This window comes from Callorhinus ursinus, unplaced genomic scaffold, assembly GCF_003265705.2.
Source record: "Callorhinus ursinus isolate GAN/ISIS: 27379988/994484 unplaced genomic scaffold, GSC_fseal_2.0 scaffold30, whole genome shotgun sequence".
Taxonomy (NCBI): domain Eukaryota; kingdom Metazoa; phylum Chordata; class Mammalia; order Carnivora; family Otariidae; genus Callorhinus; species Callorhinus ursinus.
Genome location: NW_027397092.1, coordinates 556,279 through 580,602, shown reverse-complemented (window position 1 = coordinate 580,602; position 24,324 = coordinate 556,279). Strand labels below are relative to the sequence as shown.

The following is a 24,324-nucleotide window of genomic DNA, read 5'->3' as shown; positions in this document are numbered from 1 at the left end:
TGGTAGAGTTTTGAGGCTAGATGCTTGAGAAGGCAGGAGGGTTAGAACAGACTTATTACATACAATCAGAGAACTTGCCCCCTGAGTATTTTTCCAGAAGGGCCCAGAGAAGAGTTGCTTCTTTAAGGCAAATAAAAACATGCACTGGTAAGGGCACATTGCCATCTCTGAGAATCACATAGTGTGGTGGCTGTCCCTTCTAGGTCAGAATTTACGATAAAAGAATCTACCATAGTGCCAATGAGGATGGCAGGATTCTAGAATGGCAGAAGGAAGGTAGGTGGCATTTAACCATCAGAGTCAAGCTTGATGTAATTACCACAATGAACCACAAGTTGAGAGTGCTAATCAGAGCCATAGGACTTAGAAGTATTAGGAGCAACATGTATATAGTTGCTAGTGTGTTACCTTTTTAAAAAAACCAGAAACAAACAAGAACTCTGATGTCAGTTGCTATAATGGAAGAAATCATGATCCTTCATCCCCGTCTCCAGATCTGAGTCAGTCAACAGAACCAGAACCCAGTGACTGATGAGGTAATCGTACAATGCCACCATAAATTGGTACAATAAATATTCTCCTTGTCCTCCTCCAAAGCTATCTGCAGCCATTTACCTGTAACTCTGAAATGGGGAAAAGACATCCATTCTTTTCAAGGATCACTGGACACACACTCTAACACTCACACGAGGGGTACCAAAGCATCCTCACAGTCCTGTTATTTTTTATCATTATTTATTCATCAGTTGCATACAATACCCAGTGCTCATTCCATTACGTACTCTCCTTAATGCCCATTACCCAATGACCCCATCCCCCTACCCACCTCCTCTCCAGCAACCCTCAGTTTGTTTCCTAGAGTTAAGAGTCTCTTACGGTTTGCCTCCCTCTCTGTTTTCATCTTACTTTTCCTTCCCTTCCCTTATGTTCATCTGTATTGTTTCTTAAATTCCACATATGCATGAAACCATATGATATTTGTCTTTCTCTGACTAACTTATTTTGCTTAGCATAATACCGTCTGGTTCCATCCACGTCACAAATGGCAAGATTTCATTTTTTTGATGGCTGACTAATATTCCATTGTGTGTGTGATCTCTTCTTTATCCATTCATCTGTCGATGGATATCTGGGCTCTTTCCGTATTTTGGCTATTGTGGACACTGCCCTAGCAGTCCTGTTATTAAGTGGGGACTGAGGGAAGGCTGGCACCAATGTATATGTGGCCCAAGTACATCCCTACTGGGTCCTCAGACACACCCTGTGGTTATTTTCCTGGGCCCTTAGTATATAAATTGGGCAACCTATGAATAGTAGCTAGCAGAACTCCCACTTTGGTCTCTGACCAGTGAAGCACAAAACATTTTTGTAGAAACAATCAAGTATAAGTGTCAGAAACTGCTCCCCCGCCTTAAAATACTAAATTAGAAATAATAACATCCTCCAGGAGGGATTGCAGAGATTAGTACCACTATCAAAGACTTACTGGATGAAAATGCTCCCCATTGTATTCAATGTATCTGTTCAGTCTCTACAAAACCAGTAAGAGCGGTTTTTGTTTTAAAGATTTTATTTATTTATTTATTTATTTATTTGAAAGAGAGAGAGAGCATACAAGTGGGGGAAAGGGACAGAGGGAGAGGGAGAAGCAAACTCCCCGCTGAGCAGGGAGCCCAACGCGGGGCTTGATCCCAGGACACTGAGACCATGATCTGAACCAAAGGCAGCTGCTTAACCAACTGAGCCACCCAAGCGCCCCCTGAAACCAGTAGGAGTTATGATGCATGATAGTGTGCACCCAAAAAGCCAACCAAATTGCAGCTTTAATCACAGCTGCTGTGCTGAAAGTGTATCCTACCAGAGAGATAGATCAATGCAGACTCTGGCACTTGACATGTAGCCATGGATCTGGTGAAGGCTATGTAGCCAGTGAGCACATTTTACTTAATCCCTACCAGTATGGGAATCAAAAGCAGTCTGTTTTTATGTGGTACCGAGACCAGTTCACATTCACTGTCTAGCTCCGGGGCCATGACAACTCTTTGTCACAATATAATCTGTAGGGACATTGTTCAACTTGACATACCACAGAATACCATGCTGTTTCACTATATTGATGACATCGTGTTTGTCAGGTGTGATGATCAGGAAACAACATTATCCTAATAGAAACATGCATGCCACAGCATGGGGATTGAATCCCTGTGCCGTTTACAAAGTTAATGCCTCCTCAGCTCCAAATCTACCCATCAACCACTTTTGTGGGAACATATGGGAACCTGGGAACATTCAAAGCACCTCTCCTTTGCACTGAGCATAATATCCAATTTGCCAATAGAGGGCACTGGAGGACTCGACAAAGGAAAGGGGCTTCCCTCCTTGGTTCAGGTATGCTGTTGCTTTGCTGCTTCTCACTCCTGCTCTGCCGTGAGCAGAAATGCATGTGTAGGAACATCCAGAGATGCCTTGCCACAGCTGCAATCCCAGAGCACACAATCTGTTGGGGAGCTTGCCATCACAGTCTTGGTCCAATGACCACCTCGCGGAGCCCCCTGGATGTAAGCATAAGCACCCTGGGCCTTCTGGTCCCCTGCTGGTAAGAAAGGCTCCTAATGTCCTGACTACTCTTGTCAGCCCACCCACCAGCCTACACCCATCTGGAACCTGGATCCTTGTTTCCTGGCCTTCCCGATGTTGAGCAGGCTCCTAAGACTGACGCCTTCTGTGAGGCCACCCACCAGCCTTACTTGCATCCAGAGAGACATTTCCTGCTTGCCCACCAACTGTGAGCCATCTACGGCCTGGGCAAACCAGCAAATTCTCTGCTATGCAGTGCGCAGCAACCACATGTATTCCAATGATTTGAATCTCAGCCTTGGCAAGTTAGGTCCTTCCTTGCATTTTCTCCTTCAACCCTAGGGTATTCTTGAGAGTTTTCTCTAAGCCCTTATAGTTATTCTCCTATTATAGCTAATAATTCCTGATATTACACTTGTCCTGTTCAAATTATTCTGTTTCTGCATCATGATTATACCCTGACTGAGGCAATCTCAAAAAAATTCAGGACGTGCTTACTTAGGTTAATACTTTGGGAGTCCAGTGGTCTGTGGCTTGCTGGGACATCTTCCCCAAGGTAAAAGACAAAAGGTTACACCTCAACATTCTCATACTAAATAAGAGCCATGGCACTTGGTGGGTCTCATTAGATTCTGAAGGCGCTATACAAGCTTCAGGCATGCCATATGGCCCTGGTTTTGATGAAGCACTTGATTATGGGTCACCAAGTGACTGTGTGACCAGAGTTCCCATCATGAGCTGTTATGATAAAATTCACCAAAATCATTAAGTGTGGGCAGATCCTTAATTGGGATGAGTATGTTGGAAATGGCATATTCATGGTTAAGTCTGAATGGGTCCAAAAGGCCTAAAAACACTGCACGATAAGATGGCCCAGATGCCCCTAACATCTGCTTCTGTTGCACCAACTCCTTTCCACCAACTCACACGTATGGCCTCCTGAGAAGTTCCCTACAACTAAGTGCTGGCAGAGGAAATCCTCAAGCCCGCTTCCTAGATGGGTTGGCTCAATATGGTATCACTAGCTGAAAAGAGACAGCTGTTGTCTATAGCCCCGCTCCGGGGGTAGCTCTAAAGGACAGTGATGAAGAGAAATTCTTCCGGTGGGTACAACTTTGATCACTATGCTCGGTTGTTCATTTTGTATGGGAAAAACATGGCTTGAGTGTGGCTATGTATGGTCTCCTAGACAATGGTGAATGGCTTGGCTGGCTGTCCAAGGGCCTGGAATGGATGGATATTACTGGAGAACTGGAGACAAGAAATTCTGCCGAAGAAATACGTAGATGGATCTATGGCAGTGGGAACAGAGAATGGATTTTTGTGTTCCATCTTAATGTCCAGCAGAGAACATTCCTTGTAGATGCCTATCAGTATCTTTTCTCAGCTATTCCAATGGATTCATGAATGAAATGGCCGTGATAGTAAAAAAAAAAAAAAAAAAAAAAATGAAGGCTACCCCTGGGTCACTTCCTCTCACAAGATATGGCTCATCAAGCTTCCTCTCATATTTGTTGTTGCTCTGGATTTCTGGCTCTCTCTTTCATTTTCTTTTACAACCATCATTCTGGAAAGAGGAGTTTATTTTGGTTGACCCTCCTTCCTCATAGCTAATCATCTACCCACTCCATAACCTCTGGCTGCATCGCTTTCCTGGCCTTCATTCCATAGCACCTCATTTTTTAACACATTACCAGTGACTTCTTTGTTCACTAAAATAGGAAATGGTATTCAGGCTTAGCTTTCTTGAGCTTTCTGAAATTTGGTCCTATTTTTTTCCCCACTGTCCTTTCTTGCCACTGTCCTCTGAAGATCAGTGTTGTCTTCTGTCTCTCCTCCTTCCATGACCAATCCTTCTCCCTCTGGGGATCCTCTTCATTGACTGAATGTACTCAGAGGCTTAGCCCTCAGCCCAACTCTTCTTTTCTGACTATACTTTCCTTCCTAAGTAATTTTATTCAAAATGAAGTATATAACAGTGTTTGGCACTGCTCTTCTTTACTTTCTTTTTATGCAAACGACTCCTAAATCATATCTCAGCCAAAACTTTTTCCAAGGGCAAGTCACAAATTTCCATCTACCAGAAGGATTTCTCTGCTTTCATACACAATTGATAGCTCTAATTCTCAATGTCAAAAATACAACACATCAACCTTTCTCCTGAGTGTGCTCTGGATAGTGGCTTCACTCAATGACAATACACATATTATGTCTTAATCTCTTCTCTTTTTCTAGTGCCCTAGATCCAATCAAATCCCAATTTCTATTGACTTGCCATTCTACCCCTTTTAAATTTGTTTTATCCTACCAATTTTCATTGTAACCCTAGCTAGGTTCTTATTTCTTACAATACAGTAGTTCTTGCAATAGGTTCTTAAAGGGTCTCTCAGATACTGTGCACACTCATTAGAAGATTAATTTTCTTAAAGCACAAATAAGGAAATGTCACTTTCTGCCATTGAATTAGTGGTTCCCAGTTCTCAGTTTCAATATCCTTGGCTTAGTATTCAAGCTCTGGTCTCTGCCTGCCTTTCTAAACCTTTTCCCACCAATTTCCCCTCATAACTTCTACTTTAACACAAATTGGGCTGCGTGTGGAAGTAGAAATCACAGAGTGTTAAAACCAAAAAATCTGTGTTCAAACCTTAGCTCTCTAAGTGACTGAGAGATCTCAAGCCTAACCTTTACTCTCTATATTTGATAAACAATACTGTTCATTTTCTTTCTCTCATCTGAAAAACAGTATAATTAATAACTACCATAAAGCCTTGCTGGAACGGTGAACTACGATGATGTATACAAAGCCCTGAGCACAGCGTCTGATAACCTAGTAGGAGAGCAATTAATATTGTTTGGTTCATCTCTTCTCCCTTTTTATATATGTCCCAAGATTTCCCAAAGCAAGCCAATTCACCAGAAGTCAACTGGCCCCATGGCCAGTATGCCAAATTGAATGGACTTTTTGGCAAACTGGTTCCAGTACATTGACATATATCCAAGTTTACTGCCTCTGTGCTTTGCGTGAGATGGTCCTACCCGCCTGCCTGTTGTGTATGGTGCCTCTTCTAGCTCTTTCCATGTACAAGTCTTCCATCTCACATCTGAAATTCCGCAGTGGCTTGTCTGTTATCCTTCACCTTCTGAGTCTAACTAATGTGGTTCCTGAAGTGCAGAGTAACAAATGCTTAGGTAACTTGTTTATCCTTTTGAGAGCAGTTGTATTGCTGACCTACCTCAGAGACACTTGTCCCAAACCCAGGCTTGCTGAGAATTGCCTGCAGTGACCTGACGGCAAAAAGCACAAACCTTCCAGAATACTCAGCATCAGTCTAGATGCTCAGAACTCTCAGATGCAATGGTAGAGTCTCAAGGCCTGCAGAAGTGTCCTCTCATTGTCTTTTCTCTCAGGGGAATTCAATGTACAATAAATAAAATAAAATTCTATGTACATCCTGCCATTTATTTTGCCTGTCTTTGTCAACAATCCCTTCTCATTCTTCTAATGACTTCCAAAAGTTAATACCTTTCATCTTCTTCTATTTCTTCTATTATGACTATTATTCTAATTGCCTCAGTTCCTCTACTACTAGATTAAAACCTCTTTTACTGGCACAAAAACAGACACAGAGATCAATGGAACAGAATAGAGAGCCCAGAAATGGGCCCTCAACTCTATGGTCAACTAATCTTCGACAAAGCAGGAAAGAATGTCCAATGGAAAAAAGACAGTCTCTTCAACAAATGGTGTTGCGAAAATTGGACAGCCACATGCAGAAGAATGAAACTGGACCATTTCCTTACACCACACACAAAAATAAACTCAAAATGGATGAAAGACCTCAATGTGAGACAGGAGTCCATCAAAATCCTAGAGGAGAACACAGGCAGCAACCTCTTCGACCTCAGCTACAACTTCTTCCTAGAAACCTCGCCAAAGGCAAGGGAAGCAAGGGCAAAAATGAACTAGTGGGACTTCATCAAGATAAAAAGCTTTTGCACAGCAAAGGAAACAGTCAACAAAACCAAAAGACAACCGACAGAATGGGAGAAGATATTTGCAAGTGACATATCAGATAAAGGGCTAGTACCCAAAATCTATAAAGAACTTATCAAACTCAACACCCAAAGAACAAATAATCCAATCAAGAAATGGGCAGAAGACATGAACAGACATTTTTCCAAAGAAGACATCCAAATGGCCAACAGACACATGAAAAAGTGCTCAACATCGCTCGGCATCAGGGAAATCCAAATCAAACCTCAAAGAGATACTACCTCACACCAGTCAGAATGGCTAAAATTAACAAGTCAGGAAACGACAGATGTTGGGGGGGATGCGGAGAAAGGAGAACCCTCCTACACTGTTGTTGGGAATGCAAGCTGGTGCAGCCACTCTGGAAAACAGTATGGACAGCAGCCACATGGAAAACAGGTTCCTCAAAAAGTTGAAAATAGAGCTACCCTACAACCCAGCAATTGCACTACTGGGTATTTACCCCAAAGATACAAATGTAGTGATCCAAAGGGGTACGTGCAACCCAATGTTTATAGCAGCAATGTCCACAATAACGAAACTATGGAAAGAGCCAAGATATCCATCAACAGAGGAATGGATAAAGAAGATATGGTATATATATACAATGGAATATAATGCAGCCATCAAAAAACACAAAATCTTGCCATTTGCAATGACGTGGCTGGAACTAGAGGGTATTATGCTAAGTGAAATAAGTCAAGCAGAGAAAGGCTTGTATCATATGATCTCACTGATATGAGGAATTCTTAATCTCAGAAAACAAACTGAGGGTTACTGGAGTGTTGGGGGGTGGGAGGGATGGGGTGGCTGGGTGATAGACATTGGGGAGGGTATGTGCTATGGTGAGCACTGTGAATTGTGTAATACTGATGAATCACAGACCTGTACCTCTGAAATAAATAACACATTGTATGTTTTAAAAAAAAGATAGTAGGAAGGGAAAAATGAAGGGTGGGAAGTCAGAGGGGGAGATGAACCATGAGAGACTATGGACTCTGAGAAACAAACTGAAGGTTCTAGAGGTGAAGGGGATTGGGGGATGGGTTAGCCTGGTGATGGGTATTAAAGAGGGCACATATTGAATGGAGCACTGGGTATTATACGCAAACAATGAATCAGGGAACACTACATCAAAAACTAACGATGTAATGTATGGCGATTAACATAACATAATTAAAAAAAAAACAGATTAAAACCTCTTTGTGACCAGGGACCTTGTATCTGTATACTTTTTCTATAGCAGCATCTACCAAATACAGTACTTTGAATGAAGTAGGTTCTAAGTAACTATGTTTGGAACGAACAAATGTTCACGGTGTTGTGTTAGATATGGCGAAATACATCAAGAAATATAGACAAGATCTCAATCCACAAGGAATTTACCTTTTAGGGGGAGATGTAAGTTACTTACAAAATGAACTGCTAATAACTATGCAAGGTCAAGCATGACTCAAGTTCAATAGTGCAAAAAGGAGGCACTATGGGGACAACAGCACCCAGCCAAGAGCACTATCAGCATCCTCTCCTCCATCTAAAGCAGTTCCAATGGACATACTCCAATTCTTAGGCAGGTGCAAAGAGACTTCTTTAAAGCTTGACAAATGTGGACTGTAATATTTTGGGGTGCTACATAATGCTGAGTATCAGTATGCTCAAATCTAAAATAGTGATTCCTACTTTGCAAGGACTTTTTCAAGGAAGTGTTAGAGATAATATAAAGTGTTTTACTTCTACTAGTGACTTAACAAATGTTAGCTGTAATATATCTTCAGTCAAATAAGCAAATTTGGTTTCGCTCCAGCAGAAAAATTTTGCCAGACTGTTACCCTGTGGGCTCAAATCTGTCCCATGCTGAGTGGATCAGTTCTTCCCCCTTCTGTAGGTTTCCATGGAATAACTTCTCAGCCAAGAAGCTAAAGAGGACTCAGCTTCCTGTCATGCTGAGGAGTGTTGCCTGCAGCCAATGTCACGTTGTGTCTGGGAGCCTGGGAGCTCAGTGCAGGTGTCTCAGGAGGCAGCTATGAAGAAAGCATGGTCTGTGGGGAGCTGGGAATGCTACCACTCTCAGTACCATCAGCAAGACCAGGAGAAGGGCAACTCCATGTCTACCAACAGGGTGTTTCATTAGAGTGGAAACAGATTACAAGAAAGCTTTTTGTAAATGGAGGAATGCCTCCAAGAAACACACCCTCAGCAGACATAAGATGAGGGAAATAACAATACAGAAATTTCTCTTGTGCCATCCAATAATTCTAATCATAATGAAAGGGGCTACCAGGCTTTACATAGTTTTCTCATTTAATCCTTTCAAGAAACAGTCAGTTAGGTTCATCATTCCCATTTTACAGAAGAGGACACAGAGAGGTTAAATAAATGAGCAGGGTTACAGAGCTAACAAACAGTAAAGTTGCGATTTCAACTGTAGGAATCAGTAAGAGCAGTTCCTGGTAGAAGATACTCTTTAGAGAACTTATTTACATAGGAACGGGAGGACCTTCAAGAATAGTCCACACGTTGCAGGCTGAAACAAAGTAAATACATAAAAAAAAAAAAAAGACACCGATTCAAGAAACTAAAATTTTACTTTTTGAAAAAACCCTTCTACTGTGAATCATCACTAAAAATAGGACATTTACTTCCCAGTTGCTGTTGTTTTACATTATCATCTAAAGGAAAATGAAAAGAAGATTTCCTGACTCCCCCATGTTGAGAGGCACAGGTGTAGTCCCATGCAATCATGCAAACAGGACTGGGTAACAAAAGGAAGCATGGAAATGAAGAGAACTAACTGAGCTTGGAAAACAATTATGTACTTTATAAATACTTTCTGAAGGCGATGAGAATTCTTAGATTCAATTTTTGTGTCCCTCCGAAGTTCCTGAGTTGAAACCTAACTCTTGCTGTGCAGGTATTTGGAGGTGGGGACTTTGGGAAGTGATTAGGTCATGAGGGTGGAGCGTCATGAATGGGATTAGCAACCTTGTAAGAGACCTCAGAGAGCTTACTAACCCATTCAGCTATGTAAGGACACAGAGCAAAAAGAGCCCTCTACAAACAAAGAAGTGGGCTCTCACCAGACACCAAATCTGCTGACCCCTTAATTTTGGACTTCTCAACCTCCAGAATTGTGAGAAGTAAATTTTCTCATTTATAAGTTACCCAGTCTATTGTATTTTATTATAGCAGCCCAAATGGACTAAAACCAGTACTCTCTTGAGGGAAATGACATTTGTAATCAATAACTATACCTACAAATATATGGATCAACTCCTGCCTGAGCTCTGCTGAAGGAGGGGCTCATCACAGAGAATATTCTCCTTTATAATCCATTGCAAGCCACCAAATATAACTCCATTTCTCTTTTCCTTTTCTTCTTATCAAATTTGTACTCATTCTTCAAGAATTAGCTCAGGTCCCACTACTTGTGGGAATAATATCTGATTTCCCTTGCTAGAACTAAATTTCTCTTTTCTTTAAACCCCTATAGTGTTTAATATCTGCTTGATTCTTGGCATTTATTATGGCAGCAAGACAATGTTTTAAAATATTTCTTAATGTAATTGCTTTAAAGCCTGTATTTTACCCTAAAGCCCTTTTGCAATTAAATCTAGACTTCAAGACTGAGGTCAATTGCTCCAGGGAAGAAAAGACTGAAAAGAACTCAGTGAGAACCAAGAGTTGATTTCCAGGCTTTTAAACTCCAAATGCAAATTTTAAAAAACCTATAGTGGGTAGAGACAACAGTTCTGAAAGTCACTTTTGAATGAAAGAGGCCCAGCAAGAGAGTGAAAAAGGTTGGGGAATTTTCAAAACTTTGCTTGGAAAACCAAGAGCCAGAGCCTGAAGGAAGAGGCCTTAAGGTTTGTCCAAAAATAAGATATTAGATAAAGAACTGATCGTCATGTAACAAAGGCAGGAAATATTGACTATGAAGAAGGTTAAGAGGGCTGAGTAACGGGAATAGGGTGGCCAACAAAACCCCATGCTTATATGAATCACCTCCAGGCTCTTAGGGTACAGCCCAGGAAACTGGAGGCCCTCTAGCAGAGATTCCTTTCCAACATGGCCCCGTGTACAGGGCAATGATGAAGGGTGGAAGATAACAACCTCACAAAAGTCTGGGTTTAAGCTTTTCACCATTTTCAAAAATTGTTCCACATTTGGAAACGGGGGGAGGGGGGCTTGTTAGATAAGCAAATTTGGACTGCATTCTGAACCAATCAGGATATCTTACCTTTTTTTGGCTCAGATTTGATTCAAGAAGGAGCATGAAACTCAGTCAATTAGTGTGTGATATTCTCCCACGTGACCTGAGTTGGTCCAATCATGATATCTGAATGAGGAAGGGTGTAGTCCTGGCCCCTGCTAACAGGTAGAGAGGAGGCAGCCTTAGCCTTTCCAAACTAATGTAAAGAGAGATACCAAAAAAACAATACAAAAAAGAATGAGAGAGGGAAGGAGAGGGTTCTTGGTGGCATTACTATGCCATTAAATTAACCTTCACCCTCTGGATTAATTACTAATAAATTCCCTCTGTTATTCAGGTTTGATCAGGTGTCTCTGATACTTCCAACTGATCAAATGTGGCTTGGTTACATCTTGCCAACTTATTACAGAAATTCCTCATGAAAAACGCTATATACCTGAAGTGAGTCCATGGAAGAAGCATCACATGTGATACAAGAAACATTTACCAGTCATTCCTTCTAGTTAGTAGGTGGTATGTTCAAAGTACAGAAATCTGGAAAACAGAAAATTTGGAAAAGGACAAAATAAATCTTTCTACCCAAGAACAACTTTCGGGCACAAATGGTTTCTTTAATTTGATTTTTGGTTTCAATCAGGATAATTTCTTAAAGCATATTTGTGATGATTTTTCTATCATAATTTCTCATGCTGGTTTATTCACTTACTATGTAATTGCAGGAATAAGCTTCCCAACCCTAAAGCTTGGAGCTGCTGGGGGGAATATACAGCTGGAAAACAGATGCAGATTCAACTTTTGATCTGGTGATCACTTGGGAGTGTGCTGGCATTGCAGCTCTGCTTTGTAGCTGGTGAGCTGGTGGGCACTGGTCTTTGTGGAAGTGGAAGGCAAAGAAAGCTTGGCCCAGTGAATTGGAGTACTTCTGTGTCTCTTGTCAAGCAGAGCCATCTCTGTGCAGTAAATGGGATCCTTTATCCACATTAAGGAACATGTATTCTTTGCTAGTGTCTACTGGCTTTTTTCCCTGAGTCTTACTGTGACAAGCTTATGGTGATGATGATAATAATACTAACTCTGTGCCAGGTATTGTTTCATATACTAAGTCCTAACCTTCATGGTCGTGATACAAAGGAGTTATGTCATTTTGCTGTTCTGTCATTCCCATTTTACCTAGAGAGAAACTGAGACTCAGGTTCAGCAACTTGCCCAAGTACATAGCTAAGGGCTTATGCTTCCCACTGTGCTAACATGCCTCACTTGTTAGATTCTATACAAATACTTCAACATTTTCCATGTTATTATAAATAATGCAGATTATCTTTAATGACCAAATAAATATTACATCCTTTATATAATCCAACAATTGTTTCCATTTTTAATTTCATATATAATGCTCTGGTGAATATATTTGCACAGAAATACCTTCGCTGCATTTATCATTATTTTTCAGGATGCATTCTCAGAAATCGAATTATGAAGTATAATAGTATGACTATTTTAAGGCTCTTGAAATAAACTGCAAATTTCTTACCAAAAGTGTTATATCAAGTTATTTCCCCAACAACAAATTAGGAGAGGGTTCTCTTTCACCAAAATTCTACTATCATTAGGTCTTATTCTCTTGCCAATCTGTTATGACAGATTAATGGTACAGGATAATATCCAACCATTCTTTTTTTCTTTGTTTTTTAATAAATAAATAATATTTTGTAATAATTAAGAAATGCAGACAAAAGATATGATCTCACTAATAAAGTTAACACCTTAAAATGTAATCCTGTATTTAAAGTGTCATTTTGCACTATTCCTTGTGGTCCACAATGAGTGAAACCATATGATAATTGTCTTTCTCTGCCTGACTTATTTCACTTAGCCTAATCCCCTCCAGTTCCATCCACACTGGGTGTTAGATGCAACTAATGAATTGTTGAACACTACATCAAAAACTAATGATGTATTATATGTCAGCTAATTGAACATAATAAAAATAAATAAATAAATAGAACAATAAAACAATAAAAAAGAAGTACAAATAAAAGAATCACTATTTAAAACTGTCATTTTGCTTCATTGAAATCATGGATTAGTTATGCTTAAGAAGAATCCAAATCCTTCACAACTACACCAGTACTAACTCTTCCATCAGTATAATACCAAGGAAGTAGCTAAGGAGGAAATATAATTCACAGAGAGCCACTGACATAAAATGACCCGCCAAGACCACATCTTTCAGTTAAAGAAAGAATGAACATGATATACAGGGAAGAAAAGAAGGAAAAATATACCATCACATGATGATGTTAAAGTATGAAAATGTTTCTCAAAAATTAAGAAAAAAATACCCATTAATTCTTCCTACTGTCTTGATGCTTCCTAAACTTTTAAATGCCCTTTCCAGTCGCTGACATAAACTAGAGCCTTGAGAAGCTATAAATAACTCCATCCATGCTGCACCATGCTCCCCCTCCCCTTTCAGTGCTTGATGGCCTCCCTTAGGAGTGTGCTTGGGCCAGATGGCCTTCAGCCCAACTTCCTGTAAATATTCATTTTTAATGACAATAATTAAAAACACCAATTTGCTCTTACCCAAGACCATTTCTATAGAGACCTCTTGGTGCTTTACTAACACTAATTAAGCCTCAGAAATAAGACTTTCTTTTCTAGTCTTACTAAATACCTCAAGGTTTGTCCCCAGAGCTATTTTTTAAGTATAAGCGGTGACATCAGACTGAGTTTCAGCCTCTTCCTTCCATCATGACACTGAGATGGACTTGCATCACTTAATTCCAGTTTGGGCCCAAGATGCCACCAGAAGAGAACATTAAGTTTCTTCTCCGGGCCAGAGATGACTGTGGAAGGGGCTGTTTGAGCCTGCCCATTTCTTTTAACCTCAGAAAACAACATTTACTCAATGGCTTGGTACATACTTTCTTTTTTTCTTTTTCAAACTCAAGGACAAACCCATTAAACAAGCCATTCACTGATGGTCCATAGGCCTCCAGAGGGCCTGGGGATAGAATTTCATGTGTCTGTGAGCTTGAGTGGGGGGAAAAAAATAGCATCTTTATTTTCACTAACCTTTAACTGAATTGTATTATTTCCTTTAATTATGAACCTATTATATTGTCACCAACAAACATGACAGACATTTTTATATCACATTAGGTTATATAGTTATCTTGAACTATTTTTTATGTAGATTACCACTTTGAGATTCTGGTAATTTATTCAAGATTTTAATTTAAAATCCCATATATTGCTATATCACACATTTGAACGTATTTTAATACCTGTATTCTCAGTTTTCCTTTATACTTCAATATCTTATTTTATGCACAAAAACGTAGCTATAGCTAATTATAACAGAATGCACATTCTTCTCAAGTGCACATGGAACATTCCCCAGCACAGACCATTTGTTAGGCCATGAAACAATCTCAATAACTTTAAAAGGATTGTAACCATACAAAGTATCTTGTCCTACAGCAATGGAACAACGCTAGAAATCAGTGACAGAAAGATAAATTGATAAATATGCAAAAATTTGACAACACAGCCTTAAATAATCAATAGGTCACAGAAGAAATCACAAGGGAAATTAGAAAACAGAAACAAATGAGAACAGAAATGCAGCATTACCCAAACTTGTGGGATGTGGCCAAAGCAATGATCTGAGGGAATTCATAGCTGTAAATGCCTACATATACAGAGAGAAACATCTCAAATCAATCACCTGACTCTACACCCTCAGGAACTAGAAAAAGAAGAGCAAACTAAAACCAAGGCTGACAGAAAAAAGCAAATGATAAAATGGAGAGTGGAGATATATGAACTGGAAAACAGAAAAGTAACAGAGAGAATCAATGAAAGCCAAAGTGAATTCTTTAAAAAGATCAACACAACTGATAAATTTTTAACTAGACTACAAAAAGACGAAAGGGATGTACAAAGTGAAAATCAGAAATGAAAGTGGAGATATGTCTACTAACCTTACAGAAATAAAAAGCACAAGAGAATACTATAAGTAATTGTAAACGAATTAGACAATGTAGATGAACAGAAAGTCCTAGAAATATACAAATTTTCAAAATCAGTTTGGAAAGGAACAGAAAATGTGAACATACCTATAAGAAGTAAAGAGATAGTAATCAACCTGCCAGCTAGGAAACGTCCACAACAGGCTTCACTGGTGATTTCTACCAAACATATAAAAAAAGAATTAATCTCTCTCTCAAACTATTCCAAAATAGCAGAGCAGGAGGCACCACTTGCTAACTCATTCTATGAGCCTGGTATTAGCCTGATACCAAAGGCAGACAAAGGTACCATGAGATAAGAAAACCACAGGACAATGTCCCTTGACCAATCTTGAAACTGGTCAAATAGTCAAAACAATCTTGTAAAAGAAGAACAAAGTTGGAGGATTCCCTCCTGATTTCAAAACTTATTACAAATTTATAGTAATCAAAACAGTGTGCTACTGGCATAAGGGTAGATATACAGGCCAATAAAGGAGATTGAGAATCTAGAAATAAACCCATGCCTCTATGCCCAACTGATTTTCAACAAGAGCACCAAGACCATTCAATGGGGAAAGATTAGTCTTTTCAACAAATGGTACTGGGACAACTGTATATCCATGTGCAAAAGAATGAAGTTGGACCCCTACCTCACACCATATATAAAATTAATGGAAAAGCCTAAATAAAGAGCTAAAAACATATGGGAGTAAAAATATACAGGAGTAAAAAATATAGGAGTAAATCTTCATGACCTTGGTTTAGCAGTGGGTTCTTAGATATAACACCAAACACACCCGTAATGACCAAAAAAAAAAAAAAATTGATAAATTGGATTTCATCAATTTAAAATTTTGTGCCCGAAAGGACATTATAAATAAATAAAAAGACAACCTAAATGTTAGATAAAAAGTATTTGTAAATCACATACCTGACAAGGGTTTGATCTCCAGAATATAAAGAACATGTACAACTCAATAAAAAAAGACAAAACTTGGGATGCCTGGGTGGCTCAGTCATTAAGCGTCTGCCTTCGGCTCAGGTCATGATCCCAGGGTCCTGGGATTGAGCCCCGCATTGAGCTCCCTGATCAGTGGGGAGCCTGCTTCTCCCTCTCCCACTCTCCCTGCTTATTCTCTCTCTTTCTCTCAAATAAATAAATAAAATCTTTAAATATATATATATATATATACACACATAAATAAAAAATAAAGATATAAGAAGTGTTGGCAAGAATGTGAAGAAATTAGAACCCTTATACATTACTGGTGAGAATGTAAAGTGGTTCACTCTATGTGAAAAACAGTTTGGGAATTCTCAAAACATTAAGCATAGAATTACCACATGAACCAATACTTCTCCTAGGTATATCACCCAAATACTTTTTTTTTTTAAAGATTTTATTTATTTATTTGAGAGAGAGAGAATGAGAGATAGAGAGCACGAGAGGGAAGAGGGTCAGAGGGAGGAGCAGACTCCCTGCCGAGCAGGGAGCCCGATGTGGGACTCGATCGCGGGACTCCGGGATCATGACCTGAGCCGAAGGCAGTCGCTTAACCAACTGAGCCACCCAGGCGCCCTATCACCCAAATACTTGAACACAAGTATTTAAACAAACAAAACAAATACACACACACAAACACACACACACACACACATTCATAGCAGCTCTATTTGTAATAGCTAAAAGGTGGAAACAACCCAAATGTCCATTAATGGATGAATAAGTAAACACATTGTGGTATATACACAGAATAGAATATTATTCAGCCACCAAAAGGAATGAAGAAGTGATACACCTTGAATAAACCTTGAAAACAGTATGCTAAGAACCCAGACGCAAACAGTCACGTACTGTATAATATCATTTGTATGGAATATCCAGAATAAATGCACCCAGGGAGGCAAAGTAAACTGATGGTTGCCAAGGAGTGAGGGAACAGGGGAACAGAGAGTAACTGCTTTTAGGCTGGCTCTTCACTCCTTCCTTTCTTGGCCCTGGGTCTTCCCCAGGATTCTGTCTGTGGGCATCTTCTGAATATTCTTCCAGTAACTTTCCCTGCTCTTAAAGCTTAGAATACCACTAAGTGCCTGATGATTCTGAGCTCACCATCTGTAGGAGCTCCAGTTACTATGCAACACCAGACAAGTGATAGAACATTTTGGAACTTCTGTTTTTTCTTTACATGTCAGTACAAAGACAAAGATAATATCTAGCCCCAAATCAGAAATTGCTGGATGTATTGCCAACTGCTAACAGACATTTCTATCCTGATATTCTAGAGGCACTTCAAAGTAATCTTTTTTTTTCCTAAAACTGTTCTTCCAGCTCCCCATATTAGTAAACGACAATTTCATCTAATCAACTTGCCCAAGCACTAGAAACTCATGATCATCTTTAGTTCACTCCCTCCCTTGTCAAGCTGTCCTGCTAGTTCTATTGGCCAACTAAAAGCTCTGAAACAACACCCCCCTCCCGCCCCCACCAATTTCCTTTGCATGGCTATTGTTCAGGCCTTTGTATCTAGAACACTGAACTGAAGTGTTAACTGTTTTTGCATTTCGTCTGCCTATGCTGAAATGTTAGTCTCCCTCAGAATTTCAAACTCTCCTTTTCTCCCTTTATCAGTCTTTATATCTTCTCTGGGTGATCTAATTATTTTTCTTAGGTTCAATTTCTAATGGATTCTCTGACGACTCCTAAATAAATATACTTATTCTTGAAAGTCAGATTTCACAAACTTAAGACTAGTTTGTTGAGGACCCTTGCAAACATCTCTAACTACTTCTCTACCTGTCTATGTGAGGATGTCCACAACGGAATCTACTCTCTTCCTCCCTAACACAGCCCTGTCCCTATAAACTCCAGCTCTGTGGGTGGCAGATGATCTGCCCTGAGATGCTCGTATAAAATTTGCCATTGCAGGTGGATTTATCATGAAGCTAAACTGGGTGAGGCCTAGCAAGTTTTTACAATTTTGCATTACTTTGTGTCCCCCAAACTGTATATGCTTCAGGCTCCTACAAATCAGGATCCATCCCTGCCTGCAACAAATCCCTTACATCTGTCTCTTAAATTTCACCTAGGAGAACACTGAGTCATTATCTTACTTACACAAGAATATTTAGACTTATTTCAGCCCTTTCCATCTTTTTCTGTATAATGTAGTAATTTCAGACTTGACCATTTGTTACCCGGAAGACTAAAACAATTTCCTAGTGATCTCCTCACCCTCAATTTATGTCCACAACAAACTTATCATCCATACAACCTGCAACTGTTGATTCAAAACAATAATAACAATAATAATAATAAACCCATAAACATCACTTTGTGAATCCACTACCTAATTCTCATCTACTTTTTTAGGAAAAAATCCAGGTTCCTTAGTATGGCATTTAACAACTTCCATGAAATGGCCTCATTTGTTTATCATTATTTTTCAGATTCTTCCTTAATTACCACAGTCCTGTTTTTATGTTCTTGAAATGCTCATCCACTTCTACATACTCTCCCAGACCACCATTATTCTTGCTTTCATGGATCTGTTCCAGGTTTCCCCCCTAATTGGAACTATCCGTATCTTCTACCCAACTGTATGAGTCCACTCAGGCTGCCATAACAGAAAAAGCCCAAGGAGTTAAGCAATAGAAACATATGTCCTCATGGTTCTGGAGGCCAGAAGTCTGAGATCAAGGTGCCGGCATGGTTGGTTTCTGGTGAGGGCTCTCTTCCTGGTTTGTAGACAACTGCCTTCTCACTGTGTCCTCAGGAGTCCTCTCCTTGGTGCATGTGTAGAGATAAGGGGAGAGTGAGCTTCTTGGTATCCCTCATAAAGACACCAATCCCACTGGATCAGGGCCCCTATCCTTATGACCTCTTTTAACCTTATTACATCTCTCCATAATTTCTAGCATTTCCATTTGATTATTTCTCACAATTTCCAGCTCTACTGATATTATTCATCTGATCATGGATGTTCCTTTTTTAAAAAATATTTTTACCTTTTTTCCCAGATTATACATTTACATTTTTATTAATTTATTTTTTAAATTATCTCTATGCCCAACGTGGGGCTTGAATTCACAACCCTGAGATCAAGAGTCATATGCTCCACCAACTGAGTCAGCCAGGTGCCCCTCAACTAAAACTTTTAACTTTTTAATCTACTTATAAGTGAATTGGTTATTTAAAATTTCCCAGACTTCAACATTCTTACCATCAGAAGACGAGGATAGCCATACTCAATAAAATGTAGCCCTTTCTGTTAGATGCCAAAATCAGATCACTTCCACTAAAAAGAAAAACTTCCAAGGGCCAGTTATCTAATTAATTAAATGTAACTTTATTAACAAAAGCCAACAATAAAGAAATTTGAAGAGAATATTCTAGAGTATAATAATTTGACATGAAAAGAATAAATACTAAAACTTTTTTTCTATTATCCAGAAAGATCTAGAATTGTGGTGCTCAGTGTACTCTAATACTTTGAAGAAGTGAAAATATTTCATTCTTATGTTTAGATACTGATAAAGGAGCTTAGATATATGTGTTAAAAGCTTACATATGGACATAAAAAAACTAAAATTTATTGAGCATTTATTACCATAAATGCCATGTGTCATCTAATTGTTTTATATATATTAATTCATTTACATTAATTTCATTATTACCCAATTAGGTAGGTACTATTATTATCCCCACTTAAGACATTAGGAATTTGAAATATAGAGAGAATAAATTATGTGGCTCAGATCACACAACTACTAAGTGCAGGACAGGGATTCAAACTCAGGTAGTGTGGTATCAGTGTCCACATTCTTAACAGTCTTCAAAGCCCGTGGAAAACGTAAATGTGAGATGGTGATACAGGGGAACACCAACCTATCCTTTGCACTGCCAGTTAGCGCCAAACATGGGAAATGTCCATCTTTTTGCCCACTGCTGGTATAACTGCCCAGAACTTCGGGGTGAAGTTCATCCATAAATTCATGTAGTGAATGCATTTTCTCATGCTGAGACATACCTGCCTATGTTCATCGAACACACCCACGAAGATTTCAAACCATACTGGGATGAAGGCCAACAGGACTACAGATGGAGACCTCATCAGTTAACAACACTCAACTGTCTAGATCTGTTTTCAGTGAGTGGCCAGTGAAAAATCATGACACATATGATGAAAATTCACAATTTAAAAGAATAGCAAACTGCACAAACAGAAAAATCATTCCTTGTAATGAAATAGGACTGGTACTGGAAATCAGTTTTAAAACAAGTCTAATTATTAACACATGCACAGAAGCAAACACATAGGCTTCTAGTTTTGATAATGGCAGACTAGATAATTTGCACTAACCCTTTGTTGAGGGCCACTAAAATGGTTGGTAAAGAGCAATGAAAGATCTTAATTAACATTGAAGTCCCAACAAGATAGCAAATTTCTCGCTGAGAGGATAAAGCAAAAAGAGATGCACTAGAGACCTCCTTTTCAGGCGTATTTGCCTGCGTAGGTGAAGCATCAGAGAGCTGGAGTTCTTTAAATTGAGAAGGAGGGAGGTGCTAAGGACACCAGGAGTCAGTACCCTGAATAATATTCCCCATTCCCTAGGTGTCACCTTTACAGCAACTTCCCTATTCTTGGGGAAAGGGCTTAAAGGCAAGCAGATCTTCTGTGGAAATTTCAGGAGCTGGAAGGACAGGTCTAAATTTAGTGCCTACCAAAAGCTACTAATGTAGCAAACACTCTACTTGTGGTAGAGTGAAAGAGCTACACTCTTTTTTTTTTTTAGATTTTTAAAATTTATTTGAGAGAGAGCACGAGTGAGGTGAGAAGCAGAGGGAGAAACAGACGCCCCACTGAGCAGGGAGCCAAATGCTGGGCTCGATCCCGGACTCCAGGACCATGACCTGAGCCGAAGGCAGACACTTAACTGCTTGAGCCACCCAGATAACCCAAGACTACATTCTTAAGTTGCAGTACTTTGGCAGGTCAATGAGGTTGCCCAGAAAATCTGCAACCCTTAATTCCATACTGCTTTCACTCTTAGGTACCTGTCTTGAAAAAACAAAATTCCTCTCTGGTAGAAGATTCATTCTAAATCCCACATTCTATCTCAAAAATAATTTTTCAAATAAAATTTCCAGCTAACAACAATAGTCAAAATCATTACAAACCATAGACGAGAGAAAAAAGTCCATGTTTATACACCATTGTCAGATGTAGAAACTAACGCAGTTTTAGTGGCTATGATCAATGAGATATAAACTGAATTTAAGTATGTCAATAAAGTATCGGAAAAAGTAAAATCTGACATGGAAGATTTGGAAAATAGCTAGAAGTTATAGAACTGAAAAATACAATAATGAAATTAAGAACTCAGTAGATGTTTTTAACACCACTGAAGAGAAAATGAATAAACCAGAAGATCAATCAGAAGAAACCAGCTGGAAGGAAGTGTGGAGAGACAAAAATATGGGACACACTACTGGACAGGATAAGGCACATTGAAATAATGTGGTCTAACATATATTACTTTGAGTTCCAGAAGAAGGAGAAAGACAAATGAGGCAGAAACAGTTTTTGAGAAGAACTGATATTTGAATTCAAAGTCTTTAATAATGTAATAATATAAGTGTGACTTTCCATGAGGGGCATTCAGCAAGTACTGTAGCTCTTAATTCATTCATCCTAAAAATAGTATACAACAAGTACCTGCTATGTCCTGGGCACTCATAATAAAGCAACAAGCAAAATAAAGACTCTTAAAGAGCTTATATCCTTCTAGTAGAAACAACAATAAATAAATTCTTATATAATGCAATGTCAAGTATTTTTTTTTTTTAGTGTCAAGTAATTTTGGTTGTTAGGAAGGCAATTAAAACCTGAGTAAAAGGACCAAGAGCAATGAATGAGGTGACATTCTAGATAGGATGGTCAGAAAGTACTTCTCTAAGTAAGTATCTGAGCACGGATTTATATAAAGTGGGAAGGAGGCACAGGAAGATCTGGGTACAGAACATTCTATAGGAGGGAAACATCAAGTAGAAGGGACTAGAGGCAGAAGGTTGTTTGGTGTGCTTGAGGAACAACAAGAAGGCCAGTTTGGTAAGATTGAGAACAAGAATGCGGACAGAGTTTCAGGATATGAGGCTGGAGAGGTTGTCAGGGGTCAGGTCGTGGAGAACCTTGAAGACTTTGGATTTGATTCTAGATATCATTACCACCCCTGGAAAGTCCAAACCACGAGAGTGGTAAGATGTACTTTACATTTCCAAAGGATCACTCTAACAAAGAACAACAGATTGTAAGGAAGAAAGGGTGTAGACAGACAGAGCCCTTACCAGGCTGCATGCAGTGCCAGACAAGAAAATACGGTGGCTTGATCCAGGGATACTGCAAAGTAACCAGAAGCTGGTATATATTTCCAATTGGTTTTGGAGATGGAGTTAGGAAAGAAGGGGATAAATCAAGTATGACTCTAAGGTTGTAGCAAACAAACTTAGCACTGGAATGAATGGAGCATTCCTATTAAAGTCAAGAATGTAATAAGGGAGATAGCATCTATAATTTTTCCACATTATAATGGAGATTTCAGTTAACAAGATAAGAAAAAATTAAAACTATAAATATTGGAAAGGAGGAGACATAATTACATTTTTTACACTTAATACGATATCTACCTAAAAAAAATCCAAAGAATAAACTGAACAAAACCAAGAAAACTAATAGGAAAATCATATAAGGGAACTGGATATAAGACAGAAACCAAACCAAACCAAAAAAAAAAAAAAAAACATTATTCACAGATTTCCTGTATGGCAGCAATAAAACTTTAAAATACATATGAATAAACCTTAGGAAAAAAATATGTAAAACCTTACGAAGACAATGACATATTGTCTCATATTGATATGGAAAGGTTCTTAGCATTTACCAAGTGAAAAAACTCAGAAATTCATAGCCCAGAGTATTTAGTATGATCCCTTTAAAAATTATGAATACAGGCACCTGGGTGGCTCAGTTGGTTAAGCATCTGCTCTTGGCTCAGGTCATGATCCCAGGGTCCTGGGATCCAGCCCTGCATCGGGCTCCCTGCTCAGCAGGGAGTCTGCTTCTCCCTCTCCCACTGCCGCTCCCCCTGCTTGTGCTCTCTCTCTGTCAAATAAATACATAAAATCTTTAAAGAAATTAAAAAAATAAATAAAAATCATGAATACAAATTGTGTGGATTTGTATGTGCATACATGTGTATGTATGTGTATTAACTGCAGTTATAGCAAAAACATAACACTATGAACTCTTGTTGATAGATTAATGGATGGGAAGAAGCTACGACTTATGGGAAGGTATTTTCTTTTCTGAATGAATCCATACAGGTAAGTATTGTTTATAATAAGCATTATAAAACTTATGACAAAAACAAAGAAAAAATTATTTTTATAAAAAGCATAAGCAAAATTCCCATTAATTCCCAGCATAATAGTTGACATTTATTGAATACCAGATAATATACTAAGAACTTCACATGTATTAATTCCTGCATCCCCCATTAGGATGATTGTTCAGCCTTATGACATTGGTATGTGAATTTTCCCCATTTTACAGGTGATAAAATTCAGACAAAAGGGAAACTGCTGGAGTTCACATGGCATCAAAGTGCTCAGGACAACCTTGGAATGGAAACCTTGGAATGGAAACAGCTGGATTCAGAAGCCCATGCTCCCATCTACGATACCGATTTTAAATAAAAATAGTCTTACGCATCTGCCTCATATATACAGTACAAAAAGGAGACCATATTAAAAGTAAAGACAGGGATTAAAAGGGAAGATTATGTTGAAATGAAAAAAACAAAGCAAAGCCAATATGAAAGGTGGCTCAAGATTAAAAATCCCTGCTATCAGGACAGAGGAGAGAAATCACTCTCATTATGTCTTCACTCTGGGGATAGAATTACTAGTACTTTAAATTCTCTTCTTGGTGTTTTTCTGTATTTGTAAGCTTTTTCCACTGTCTATGCAATTTATTGAATAGTACAACTGTTACAAAGCATTCTGGGTACAGGCTTACCAAGTGTATCAAACATAAAGGACCAACTTTCAAATACTGAGAGTAAAATACGACACAACACAGCCTCCATGGATACAGTTGAATCCTTAATGATTCGCACTGTGCTTCAGCTTCAAATACATCAACTGTTATGTATCAGTGATTTCAAATGTATTAGTAAGAATGGAAAATCCTGGTAAGAGGCCAGATAAATAAGCTTTCATTATATGTTATCACATTCTTGCCTTGAAGACTAAAATTTGATGTATACATCGTGGTTACTATGCATATTTTCAACAAATTGTATGGCTAACACAAACTGCTTCACAGGCTGATTTGCTTGAAGTTATACACAATAAGATAAAACTGGAATAAGAGCTCATATGATCGTTTTTCGTTGTTGTTTTTGTTTTTTGTTTCTTTTTAAGTAGG

The 24,324-nt window shown here is 38.8% G+C and overlaps 1 long non-coding RNA gene across 1 annotated transcript; it reads left to right on the top strand.

Annotated features, from left to right (window-relative positions):
- Positions 1–324: 324 nt before the first annotated feature.
- On the top strand, positions 325–23,548 carry LOC141370262 (uncharacterized). Its single transcript, XR_012374161.1, has 4 exons — positions 325–536; positions 11,540–11,670; positions 23,154–23,219; positions 23,449–23,548. It is a non-coding gene; the product is annotated as an uncharacterized lncRNA (long non-coding RNA).
- The last annotated feature ends 776 nt before the right edge of the window (positions 23,549–24,324 follow it).